The sequence below is a fragment of the Hirundo rustica genome, chromosome 3, assembly GCF_015227805.2.
Source record: "Hirundo rustica isolate bHirRus1 chromosome 3, bHirRus1.pri.v3, whole genome shotgun sequence".
Lineage (NCBI taxonomy): Eukaryota > Metazoa > Chordata > Aves > Passeriformes > Hirundinidae > Hirundo > Hirundo rustica.
The window spans coordinates 64,131,778-64,145,864 of record NC_053452.1 but is presented as its reverse complement, the minus strand read 5'-3'; the positions used below and the strand labels follow the sequence as shown (position 1 = coordinate 64,145,864).

At 35.4% G+C, this 14,087-nt stretch overlaps 1 protein-coding gene across 12 annotated transcripts in view; it reads right to left on the bottom strand.

Moving 5' to 3' along the window:
• Positions 1 to 14,087, bottom strand: part of TRDN (triadin) — a 233,259-nt gene that overhangs the window by 195,646 nt on the left and 23,526 nt on the right. The gene's annotated exons all lie outside the window — the stretch shown is intronic.

The following is a 14,087-nucleotide window of genomic DNA, read 5'->3' as shown; positions in this document are numbered from 1 at the left end:
TATGCCACTTGAGGCATGGCTAGAATGCTGTTGTGAAGGACATGTATCAGTAGAAATAAAAAAATATATATTCTTCATTTCATCTAACAAAAACACAAATTATTTCCATGTCAAGGATCCTTAAAAGTTGTGAATAAGATTGGAGCTGATTTATAAGTACCTTTGTTTGTGGAATTTTTCATTTAATGAAATAATCTCCTAAGAAACAAGAGTTACAATGCCAAATCAAACTTGATTCCAGAAAGCATAGGTTTGATAATAAAAAGCTTGTAGGAAGTTGAATGCTACTTAGCTAAGAAACCAGCTGACACCCGTTAACTATGTAATGGAGCTATGTAATGGACAGTAACAGTAGTGACTTAACCTACTTCTTCCAGAGGTATTAAAAATGTTAATTCTGGACACAAACACTAATTCTGGACACAAACCAAAACTATGGTAACAGCAACCTAACAGTATTTAAAAGCTCTCAATTTAATCTGCTTCATAAAATATATTTCAATAACCTAAACAATCTAGGGAGCAATTTTTTTTTCCATTATATGCAATAACAATAGTAAAAGCATTCCTAACACCACAGTTCAAACTAGTAGAAGACTGTGGTATCTCTACTTAGTTTGTAATATCTTCTTGTGTGCTACTGTTAAAATTTTAGAAGATACATTACATGTGTTGGTTTGCTTGTTGATACCAAATCGCATAAATAAATTCAAGGAATCAGGCGACCGCTGGTTTGCAAAGATCTTTGTTTTTCGTTTGTCTTCTGTCACAGTTGATACAACCTATAAAACTGATATTTTCTGTGTGACAGAATTGCTCTATATGAAGGTAAGCAGATTAAATTTCACTTTTGACATAGAAAATTACAAATAGGCACTAAGAAAATTTTCCTGGAGTTAAGGTACAGGCTGTTGAAGACATTTAACATCACTACCTGTATTTAGACTCTCTTTGAGAATCACATTTATATTCTTAAATTAAAAAATGAAGAAAGGATAAAATCATTATTATTACCCATACATACATTTTCCCTTCCTATTTTACCCCGAAAAAATCTTCCAATAATTATGCTAATGAGTACTGGTTTTATTCCTTTCCTGTAGAATGTTAAAACAGTAGCCTAAAGTGATATTGAAATGCCCCTATATGTATCTGACAAAAACATATAAAATTGGGAAGGACAATTTTCGTGGAAGATGTACCCTAATTCTTAATTTGTCATACCTGTTGAGTTTTCAAATTCACACCCTAATCTGTTCTAGAATTCCTTTTTAAATTTTATTATGGTAGTGCATTGTATTAAAGAGTAGATCCCTTAGCTCTGCCTTTTAATTTTGTTTCTGCACAAGCATCTTGGTGCTGATCAGTGCCTTGCTTAAAGCCCTGAAAAACTGCTCTGCTACACAACAGAGTTGTAAAAGCAAAACAAGATTGACATATTACATGGGGTTTTGTTACTTATTTGACATTTATTCTGATTTATAAAATATTTTTCTGCTTATAAATAATGCCTATCTCCTAGGATAGAATGTATATAATGTTTAAAAAATATTATAAAACCATCACTTCTTCCATTTCTCGAAACAAAGACTTTAGCTCAAACAATTCATAGCAGGAGGAGAAGTCTGCCAAGTGGCAACTAACAATAAAGATCAGCTTCCTAAGTCAAATTCAAAATCAATAGCATTTTGTTATCCTACTGCATACAAAATGCAAGTCATTTCTGCATGTAACAGGTCATAAATGACACATTATGCATTTTTCCCCTTGGGGATATCAGTCAGAGTTTATGATGTGTAAGAGAGAATAGAATGGTACTGTCTCATCTTGACAAATCTGATTAGTACCACAGCATGTCTTCAAGGACATCCTAGTGGCAGATATTTGAAGTTATAATACAAACAATTAAAACTCTATGCATGTATACAGATACAGACTTATAATTACCAGTCAAAGGATCATTACTCTACATCTGTTGCTATGTAAAAGTATTTCCTTACTATTTAATATACCTAACCTTTAAAGCTCAGACCACTCTGTATCTTCTTTGGTGAAGAAAATAGTAACTGATGATTTATCAATCAGAGCAATGCTGCAGAAACACATCTCAAGTATGTTAGAAGGTTATCCATGGCAAGCTTTTGGCTGTTGACGTAGTTGAGTCAGACTTCCCCTTAAAAACTCAGGATGGTATACAATAAAATCGCTGTTGTTGCATTCATTAAAACATGAATGAATAGTTATTGATTCAAATTTAACTGGATATCAAGCTAGGAAAATACTTTTATACTGCTGATGTTCCTGATACAGGTGCTTGCAGTGTTACTCAGGGGCCTAAGAAAGATCTCCAATGTTGTTTTAAATTCTTTACATAATCAAAGACATCCTCACAGGACTGGCAGACACAATCTACAGGACACTAACTTTGAAACTGCCTAAAAACAAAACCCCAGACAGGATGTCCTAAAGCAAATAGAAATTAGATTTTTACATCCCTAAATACCTATATAAACAGAATTGGCTGGGGGATCTTATCTGACAACTTCTGAGAAAGAAATTTTTTGCTGCTGCATAATCTCATGTAGGGTAGACTGCATATTGATACCATCACAATACATCTCAATACATTGACTCAAAAATGAAGAGGCAGTCACACTAAGGTGATCTCCCTCTCTCTACGGGTGTTATATTATTGTAGTACCCAAGGTGTTACCCTCATGCCTTTCTCTGCCTGTTTCTTGCTTTCGGGTGTCTAGGTGCTCTGTTCACTTTTGTCCTCCTCCTACCTGTGCTAACTTACCCTGAAAATCTTCAGTGATGATATTTACAGAGCTAGACAATAGAGAAAAAGGGGATGTATACACAATGTTTCCATCAGCTCAGCCAGCAGTAATTCTCCTTTTTCTCAAAAAAGTCTCAAAGTCAGGCAGAACTCTTGTCCAAGAGGTCAGTGGGGCTTGAGGTGCCCAGTGGTGGACTGAGAAAGACAGGCATATTTGTTGCTTTGAAATCACCTGATGGAGGCTATTGAGTTCTGTATTTACAATTAGCAGAGGTCATTCAACAGCAGGTTAAAATCAGATTGCTGAACTGTTCTAGGTATACTTGCCGTCCATATAATAAGCATTTTCTCTCTCAAGACAAATTTCTGTGTCCGTATTACAGCCAGCCTGAATCCAAGTCAGTTTACTTTCGATGAGCACTGCAGTGGATCAGGAGATTCATGAGCAGATCAGTTGTCCCTGCTTTGGGAGAGGCGACATCCATCACAGGAGTGGAGGGTGCAGATGAAGGCTGCTACAATTTCAGCCATCCAATTTTAATCCACTGCCACATATCTGCTAGAGCCTCTTGGCATTTGGGTTGTGATTGCTATTGATTTTCAATGAGGATGGGAACTTAAAAAAGTTATATATACATTTCTATAAAAAGATTACTCCAGGGATATGTACCTCTGACTGCACATCACAATTTCTCATACACACAGGACTACCCCATCAGGTCACAAATGTCACCTTTACATCAACAGATTGATTTGCTAAATTCCAAATAGCTAAAACTCTGAGATTCTTACTATTCCTCTGGTTTCAGAGTTGTCACTTAGAATACAATCTGAAGACCCATAAGTATAAATATAGCTGTAAGTATATATAAACAATTGACAATTGGTGACAACTTTGAGGAGAACTCTGTGTGACTTTCAGAGTCCAGAGTGAGCTTGTAGTCCTGGCAGCTTACGTGAAATATTTGTATTTGTGGGCTGAGGCATTATCTCCTTAAAACTTAATAAGCATAGGAGTCCCTGGTTAGGGATAGGAACTTGATTTTACAGTTCAACTGCTACACCTTCTACTACTCTAGTAGAAAAATGAAAAAAACAAAACTAAGGCTCCAAAACAAATAAATAAATCCATTCCACTCAGACTCATTCAGGTGTAAAAGAGTAATTTTCTGTATTTATGTCACTTCATAACTATTTCATGTATAAAAATCTTATTTTGCCAATAGGACAAAAATATGTAAAATATTTAATGTGCAATGCCTTTTTAAGGCTAGGCATATTAAAAGCACAAGGCTGTCATGATACTAAAAAAAGAGGTTGTTCACTTCTAAATAATAATATTGTTGCTAGGGCAATGCAGTTGGGATGTAAGAAACCTCAGTGCAGACTGCTCTAAATGAGGAAGCTGGTAGATTTTTTACATTAATGGCTCCTCTTTGACCTATTCCACTTCACTCGGAATATTTAAATACTAATTAAGGAAGCAAGAAAGAGAAAAAATAGCTTTATAAATTGGCACTGTATGTTAAGCACCAGCTCAAACTTTGGGCTTTAACCTGGTGACCTTATCAATCCGCTACTGTTGTGATCAGGCAGGCAGGAATCTCAGCCTACAGTAAGTAGGGTACTGCAGGGAGAAGAGGACAAGGGATTAGAACCCTTCAGTGGAGAACTGGACAATGGATATAAGATAATCTGCTGCAATTTTTTCAAGCTCCATACATCACCCTTAAGTGTGTCCACAGATCTGCATGCATCACAATAATCACTCTTTCCTCATGTGGGAAAAACTATTTCTAGCACAGGAAAGGATTACACCCACACCTGTTGTTCAGGTGATACTTATGCCTGACTGTGACATCCTCCTATTTCAATCTCTCTGCTAGGGTTTCTTCCTTGGCTTATACTAACACAAATGAAAAGAGAGAATTAATTCTGTGGTCAATAATTAGTGCCTTACAGTAAAATATTATTAATAATATTTTTTCCTAAAGCAACCTAATGACTTTTTTCATGCTTTTTGTCTTGTATATATATATTTATGTGAAAGCAAAATGCTGAGCAGAGAGAAGAGAGACCCTCAGGATCCACTGTATGCACTGAACAGAGAGTCTTATCTGACCAGCACAGGGGGCCAAAAATGCAGTTACTGGACAACAACCAACAGAGTGCATAATATTTCAGAAGAGAAAGAGCAAGAGCACTGCCGCTGGCCAAAACCTTCTGATCTCCTCCAAATACTGCCAAAGGATGCAACTGAAGTGGATTTAAAACCATTTTCTGTGGAAAATTTGTAGCCCTGGCAAAATTTGATAGGTTAGAAACTCAGCTAGATCCACTAACACGGATTGTGATTTCTGACATACATGGAAATATACAGGCAAGACTTTTTCAAACAGAGAGAATGAGACAGAAACAGGGAAAGACTACTTAAATAGGCAAATTCAGCTTATCTTTGAAAGCTTCTCTCTCTCACTGTTATCTGTAATAAATTCTGAGTAGGGCAAGGATCCACAGTGCAGCCCAAAAATGGGTGATGGGCAACTAGAGTTGGTTTTCTGAGTATGGACAAGCTTTTGAAATATGAAAATTTTAAGAAAAGCTAGTTTATTTAGAGATGCAGCAGAAATCTTCTCCTCAGATGACTGACATTCAGCATTTTCTTCTCTTTTGTATTGAATTATATCCAGGTACATATGAATGAATGAATGCCACTGGAATACCCAAATGGAAAAATAAACAAATGTAGTCTCACTGTTACCAGAATTTACGCACCTTTAAATTCATCACATAACATACTGAAGTGTTTATTTTCTGTTTATATAATTAAAGTGCAAAGAGAAAAACCTCTCAACACATAACGTGTATATTCAAAACTTCTCAAAATTTTAGGTAGTCTTTCTTGCAAACTAGAGGCTTAGAAAACTGTGTGGGGGACTGTATATGAGAGAACATATGCAGATTTATTGGTGACTAATAGTTAAAAAATGTAATAATCTTTATGAAAAGTGGAAAACGGATGGAGATTATGCAGCAAGTAATTCTACGTGACAAAAGAAATAGAATAGAGATTATGGAATATGGAGAAGATGCTGTATTAAAATTAGCTGAATGATTGGATTCAGAAAAGTCACTTATAATTATTATGGTGGTAGGTGCTATGTACATTTTTAATTTCCTTTTCTGTTATTATATCTGTATTGGTTTTATTTTTGATCAATACAGAACATCTGATGATTTTAAGAAGTAGATTGTATTAATCTTTCTATTCATTGTCCAAGAAATTATGTACACCAATATTTTCATTGATTTCAATAAGCAGGTTTTAAAAGAAAAGATATATTCCATCGAGCCATTTCATTATCAAGTCCAAAGAAACTGTGTACTTCATACAGTATCAGTAAATAATACTAATAACACTACTATGGGGTAGAAACTAGAAAGCATTAATACTGTATACTACATGTGACATATATTTTGGTATTGTAATAATTGCGGTTGCTTAGGGCGTTGTGTTGAGTTGACCCTGGCTGGATGGCAGGTGCTTACCAAGGCTCTAGTACTCCTCTCCTTCCCTGGACAGGGAATAGAAAATATAAGAAAAGGCTCATAGGAACAGGAAGAAATCAGGCACGAGTTATCACTATGAGAAAAGCAGACTGGACCTAGGGAAATTAGTTGAATTGATCAAAATAGGTAATTAGAAATATAATCTAAATCTTTCAACCACTCAATTTCACTTCAAATTTTCTCTGCCTCCTCCCTGCAGAAGTGCAGGGGAAGAAGCAATGGAGGTTGTGGTCAGTCAGTTCATTACGTGCTGTATCTGCTGCATTTTTTCCTCAGGGAGGGAAAAACTCTCTTCCCCTGCTCCAGCATGGAGTCTCCCATAGGAGACAATCCTCCATGAACTTTTCCAATTTGAGGCCTTCCCTTGGGCCGTATTCTTCACAAACTACTCCTTCTCTGGGTCCCTTCTCTGGGGTGCAGTCCTTTAGGAAAAGAGTGTTCCAACACTGATTCCCCAGAGCGTCGCATTTTCGCCAGGAGTTTGCTCCAGCACGGGCTTCCCATGGGCTCGCAGCTTTCTGTGGGCACACACCTGCTCTGGTGTGGAGTCCTCCAGGGGCTGCAGGTGAATATCTGCTCCCTTGTAGGACTGCAGGGAGCCAGCCTGCCTTACCATGGGTTGCACCTTGGGCTGCAGCTGTCTGTGGCACCTTCTCCTTGATCATGGTGTCTGCAGAGCCGTTCCTCTCACTTATTCTCTCTCCTCTTTCTGGTTGAAGGGTTGGTTGGTTGGTTGGTTTTGGAGGGTTTTTTTTTTCCCTTTCCTAAATCTTTTATCTCAGAGGTGCTACTCTCATCATGATGGAATCAGTCTTTGCCAGTGGCAGGTCCATCTTGGGGCCGTAAGATATTGGGTCTGTCAAACATGGGGGAACCTTCATCCAGGAACAACCTCTGTATTCTCCCCCACTAACAAAATCTTTCCATGAAAACCCAGTACAGATAAAGTATACTGCCATGGGCTAAGTAGAAAAAAAGTAAAGGATCTCAAAGAAAATAACTAATACTAACTAGAAAACCTCCCTAGCTGTATGATCAGAAGATTGCTTTCCTGTGATGTACAACCAGGTTGCAGTAGGGGCTGGAAATCTACATATAAGGAAAAAGGACTTTTGAATAGGAAGATATAAACTCTGACTCAGGATTTTTTTTTATTTCATATCCCTGAATGCTGGGCATATATTTGCAGGGCAGAGTCTAAGCATTTAATGTCTGAACTTAAAACTTTTTCCTCAATCAGTGCCTGCTGAAAAAGACAAGATACTTTCAAACCTTAATTTTTCATCTGCTAAAATTATTTGAACACATGTATCTGATCATTTTTTTTTCCCCAGAGGACAGCTACAAGGATTGCCTTAAAAGTACTTTTGTGTATAAAAAAGATTGGTTGTACCTCATGTAAGAAGTTGACATATGTGGTTACCTCCTTGGCACACAGATTCAAATGATGGATTTGGACCTTTGCTGTACAAAAAGAGTCAGAATTCCCTGAAGGCAATCTGGACTTCACTTCCCTACTGATCAAGGAGAGAAATTCAAGCAGTAGCAGTAGAGGAAGGTCTGTTTAGAAGATCTCAGAGAATCGAATGGTGTAGTAGGGAACAAAGTCTGGGAAGCACAGCTGGGAAAATCAATTTGCTCTAGCAACCAGTGTAAGTGATAAATCAGATCGTCAGAAGATTTTGGAAAGGAGCAGCAAAAAGGTCTCTTTGCTCCAATCAGATTTCCGCTGCAGAAAACAAAATTGCCTTTTCAGGAATGCATCACTGGGTCTTGTTGAAGAAACAGTAATACTAGCTATTGCTTGTTCTGGAATAGGCCAAGGTATGAAATGTAGAATTAGATAAATTACATATGAAGAATCTACCTATTTGTACAGATCTCTTGAAGCAATCTGAGAACTTTCAGGAGGGGAAATAAAAACCAGTTTCATCCAGATCTAAATTACACTGTGCTTTAAAATACAATCAGCAGTAAAATAAGCTAACTCCCTCTCAGCTGATAGACTTCTAATCTTTGGCCTCAGAAGGCCTGCTTAGGTGAGTAGATATCTGAAGGATTTAAGTGCCTACATCCCATTGAAAGTTCATACAAAATGAACCCTAAATCACATTAAAAGTTGAATTTCAGAGGTTTGGAGCTGAATTTTTATCTTTCCTTACATGTTTTAATTTCATAATCTAGTAGAACATTGGTTGACACTTGAAGTTAAGAAGAAGAAATCTTATAATTTAGCAAGGAAGTGTAAAAATGTCTTCACTCCAAAATTGCTTATAAAGAACATTAGGCTGATATGAACTTTAAACTTTCGCTTGTGGGTTTGTTTCCTGTGTGCATGTGCATTTCAGCAAGCTTTTACATTATTATTATTATTCAAGTACCTCAGACAAAGGAGTCATTAGCATTAGTTAAAAGATCTTCTGTGCTGTTAGTCTTATATGACTGATTGTATTTGAACCTCACTGTGATAATTCATACCTGAAAAAATTTTAAAAATAATAGTAAAGTAAAACCTAAGGACCAAGTTTAAAAGATTATGTGTTTTATAGGGAATTTTTACACATTTTGAATGCAACTTTATCTCTTTTTGCAATAACTTCTTGAGAACTTAGCAGACCATAGAAGAGAATAATGATAAAATAGGATAAATTATTTTATAAAATCAAAACTGGAGGATGTGGAGTTGATAAAAAACAAGAGAAATGTCATTTACTGTAGTTTACATTACATGCCAAGGTACAGAAAAGGGACACTGAGAGGCTTCCTTTCCAAAAAGCACCAGATTTCACCTTTTCATGAACTGAAACTAGGAAATTTAAATTTTTCTCTTTTAAGTATCTCTTCAGTTTCATATGTTTTTTACATTGTCTTAGAAATGTGACTTTTAAAAAAATCAAATGTTTAATTTCCAGCTTCTCAGTATGCAGATGAGATAAGAATGCAACTGAATTCTGAGCATTCAATCCTAAACTAACAGCAGCCTGAAAAATCCATTATTTATTTGGTTCCACATCTGAAATTTTTTATTGATTGGTAGTAATATCTTCCTTTCTTTGGAAATAAATTGGTGCTCCAAAACAGTAAAAAGTTTTACCTTCCTATTAATCTTAACAATCTGACATTTCAGAAAGAGATGCCAAAGGGATATTTAGACACACTTCTGAGTTGATATAAGCTGAGAGGTACATCTTATCTTTTAAAATGTCAAAATGAAAGTTGGAGAAAAACGATTGCCATTTATCTCTAAATAGCGGTAGACCTTTTGAAGCAAAAGCACCATGTGCAGTCCCCTTGTTATTAGATTTTAGAAACTCAATATCCTTGAAATATTCAGAAGGGATTAGAAAAAAATATCAACTTATTTTTAATTGTTGAAAAAATGTATCTGTTCTCATCTGTTAAATGATGATATTCCTAATATATAAGGCAAGTTACTAGAATAAATAGTAGGTTCCACACACCTATCCTCATTGTGGACAAGTCTACCAGTATAAAAAACTTTGTAAAGACAATTCCATTTCTGTGCTTCCTCTGATGGAACTACTATTTTCTCTCGAATATGTATATTGAGGAATGGTTAATAATTTGCTTGATTTCTTTTATTCTAAGCTAACGTGACCATGAAGGTGGGACCAATTTTCTATGTCTTATGGACTGGCATTTACAGACTCTGAAAACAAAAGTAGTTCTAACAATAATTTACTATATTCTTTACAAGTTATGGTGTAAATCTGACAAATCTTCCATATGGAGCTACCCAGTCACTATGGCACTCAAAAATGAAGTTCACCACATGCTTAGCTTGAATGTATATACTCTTAAGTCATATTGAAGAAACTTGTTTGCAGGTCATTTACCAGAGACAGACAACAAAGGTACTTTTGGCAAACAACACAGTGTGCATTTATGCAATACACACACACACAAAAATGTATGTATGTGTGTGTGTGTGTGTGTGTATAAAACTGTGTTAAAAATTGGAGCAAAAAAATCTCATCTGAAAGAAGGGGAAAACTAAGATAAGTGCTTGTGGCAAGTTAGTGATCTATGTCACTCTTAGATCTCATCTGTAAATGGCAATTTGCGACTACATTTTAGGTCATCCTCTCTGTGAGAGAGAAAACTCAAAGCGACCTGCTGAAGAAAACTTATGTGACTTACAAGACAGTCTAACCAATTTCCAAAGAGACAGTAGTTAGCTATAGCAAACAGATGAACCAAGGTCTATCTTCTGTCAGGGAGTTTTTTCAAATAAATACAGGAGTACTCCATTTGTATACTTACCGAATAGCTAAAGACAAGCTCAATAAATAAGCACCTAAAATACTAGGGAAACTAGGTTTTCTGAAACTTGTTTTTAAAGTTATTTTCCTATCAAAATATATGCCCAAGATGATTTCTGGTATATTCTTTGTATTCAGTGTATTCCCATAAGAAAAAGAATTCTAGGAAGCAGCGGCAATCATTATAGAAATGGTTAATCTGAAGGCTTTAGGTTTGGGGGTTTTTTTCATTTCTTCTGGTTTTGGTCTGAAAGAATCTTTTGGAAAATATCCATTCAATTTTAGGGCACAAGAGGTATCTTAAACTGACACAGACAAATAGAATTCAGTGTTTAGGTAAAAATTAATGGCGTGTTTAATAATTTTCTTTTTGCAATAACAATTCTTAAGATTATAATTTGAAGTGGAAGTTTAACCTTGATAGACTAAATTAATAATATCATTCAACTCCAATCTTTATTTGGAAAAAGACATGATCTCTAAGGGCAGCTGAGACGGGTAGGATATGCTGTCACAGTGAGAACAGTTGATCTTTGTTGAGGGTTCATATTCACATCACACTTGTCATCTAACATGTATTCAGATATTCTCAAGAGCTGAGAAATCTTTACACTATTTTACAAAGATTTCTTTAATAGAATCTTGTGCCAGATGATCACATCTTAGGAGAAAATTTTATTTCAAATCAATATTAAGTAATCTGGGAAAATGGGATATTTTTGAGATTGTTGAGACCTATTCCTAAACCAGCTACCATAAATTAGCCTCATTGTAATCTGTTTTACTCAGGATTATACTCTGACCAAGTTTTGGAATGTATGAAAAACTTTTCAATTTAAGTTTGATGAGAAAAATCACTACATAATATTCCAGGTACAGAGTCCAAGGTACCTTTTCTTTTTTTCTCCTTATGCAGATATTTTTGTGGAACCTCATGTACACACTGAAAAAAACCAAGAAGATTTAGGGTTCTTTGAAGGCTATTTGAGGAAAAAACAAAATTCCTTCAGTAACAGTATCCATTTTCTGCATCCTTCCTCCTGCCAGCCCAAATCAAACACCTGTCTGCAGAACGAGGTCATGACTAGGTTTTAGAAATTGTTAGCAACACCTGAGTTTCAGCCACAAGTAAGTATATAATAAATGAGTCTATCAATGAATATGTCTTGTACCCATACCTAAGTCCAGAGAGCATCTAATATTGCTAATTTTCACACTGTTATATTAAAACAAAACAAAAACAAACAAACAAACAAACCCACAGAAGAGTTCCTTAGAAACATAATGAATAGTCTAAAGCTTGGTTTAGGGATTCATGCTACTGTGACCTGGATATCAGGTCCCAAACCCATATATTATAAGGAGATAGAGATTTACTTACCATTTAAGCATTCCTATCATACCTCTTCAGATCTCTACAGAGTAGTCAAGATGTAATAATAAAGACCTCAATCAACCACACAAATATGAATTTCAGGTCTCTAACTTATCCCAGTGACAAATGCAAAAAGTGATCACTTGGTTACATTATCTAGTTCCAGAAACGGAGATAATCTTTATAATAATTCCTAGAAATATTCCCCATTAGGAAATGATATATTTGTGTGGCATTTAAAATAAAATTTGAAATTACAGGAAAGTCTGGATTAAAATCTATGCACAATTAAGTACAGTTCTATACCTTTCCACTCCTACCTGGCAAAAGAAATTATGGAATGAAAATTCAGCTTTTGGGTGTCTGCTATGATGTTTTCTTGCAAAATTGAGTGTGTGTTTTCATGTGTGCATTTAAAAAGGCTATTTGTTCTGTTTCCAAACTATGAGTAAAATTTCAATTTCCACGTCAGCTTCTGACTTGAAATGTCTAACTTGAAATGTCACCTAAGTTGTACAATAGCCATGGGAATATACATGGAACACATCAGGAAGTGCAAGTTTATTAAACTAGTACTTTTGTTTTGTCTATATTATAGGGCAGAATATTCTCTTTTCTTAGTCTTTTCCAGTGTATGATAATGGATTTGTAAAAATTTCTGTGATTTACAGAGAAAGAATTGGCAGAATTATCAACTGATTATTATAGCTTAAGGTTTTCTTGTTTCCTATAAAAGATGTTAACTTATTTTTCCATCTGACAGAGTAGATGCAAATCCCAAATTAATTTTTGCAAGTATATATGCCAGAACATTTGGTATTAATAATCATCATATAAAGAAATGGAAAAAAAAATCACTAAGCGCTGTTAATAGTACTACAGAACAAATTCCTAATGAATATACCCAAATTTTCAGCATAAATTTGCTGAATTATATTTAAAAAAATTTTTTTCTTTATTTCTTTAAAAACATAAAAAATTTTCCATAAAAGATATAATACAAAAGAGGATAATTTTAATATGGGATTTAGGCTTCAGGAGAGAAAGAAAATTAGACCTGTGGTTTAGTTGTTAAGTGTCTCAGAGAAGTGACATCTTAATTTTGAAAATTATTCACATGAAAGTTTTACTTGTAGGCTAAGAGTCCCTTAAACAAATCCAGCGACAGATAAAATAAAAATATTCTCTCAATGAAAAGATTCCTAAAACAAAGGATGAGTTATTTTAAAAATCTATCTCTATCGACCATGTCTAAAATACTTCTTTACCCTACTTACATTAAACTTCTAAATATATAACCCAAACCAGGAAGAATACATTAATTATAAGCTTCTGTGTTTGTAATATATGTGAAGTAAAAATTATTGTCTACTAGAGACATATTTATAAAACTATCTTAGTATAAGGTTTCAAATCTGAGAAAAGATATTCAAACTGCACACTCTTGGGCAGAGCATAGAATCAGAGAATCCTTTTGCTTGCAAAAGACCTTTAAGATTATCCAGAGCCCCACCATTAACTCCAAGCACTGCCAGGGCTGTCACTAAACTATATTCCCCAGCTCCACATCTTTTGAAGACCTCCAGGAATGATGACACCACCATTTCTCTGGACAGCCAGTTCCAGTACTTTGTCCCTCTTTCTGTAAAGAAATTTTCTCCTAATACCCAAACTAAACCTTGTCTGGCAAGGTTTTAGGCCATTTCGTCTTGTCCTATTGCTTGTTACTTGGGAGAAGAGACCAAACCCCACCTGGCTACAGTCGCCTTGCAGGTGGTTGTATAGAGCAATGAGATCTCCCCTGAGCCTCTTTTTCTCCAGGCTAAGTAACCCCCACTTCCCTCAGATGCTCCTTATAAGGCCTATGCTCTAGACTCTTCAGCAGCATAGAATGTTGCAAATTTATCATTAATTTTAATTGACTCTCATTGCCTTTTTTTTAGTCAACATTGGCATAAAAATGAAGCAAAAGTGTTGAAATGTCTGATCGCCTCTTTCTGGGCAACTCTCTGGCCTGTGTATGGATGGGGAATCTATTTCCTTATATTTTAGGAATGTGAATTTTTCTGAAGTTCAT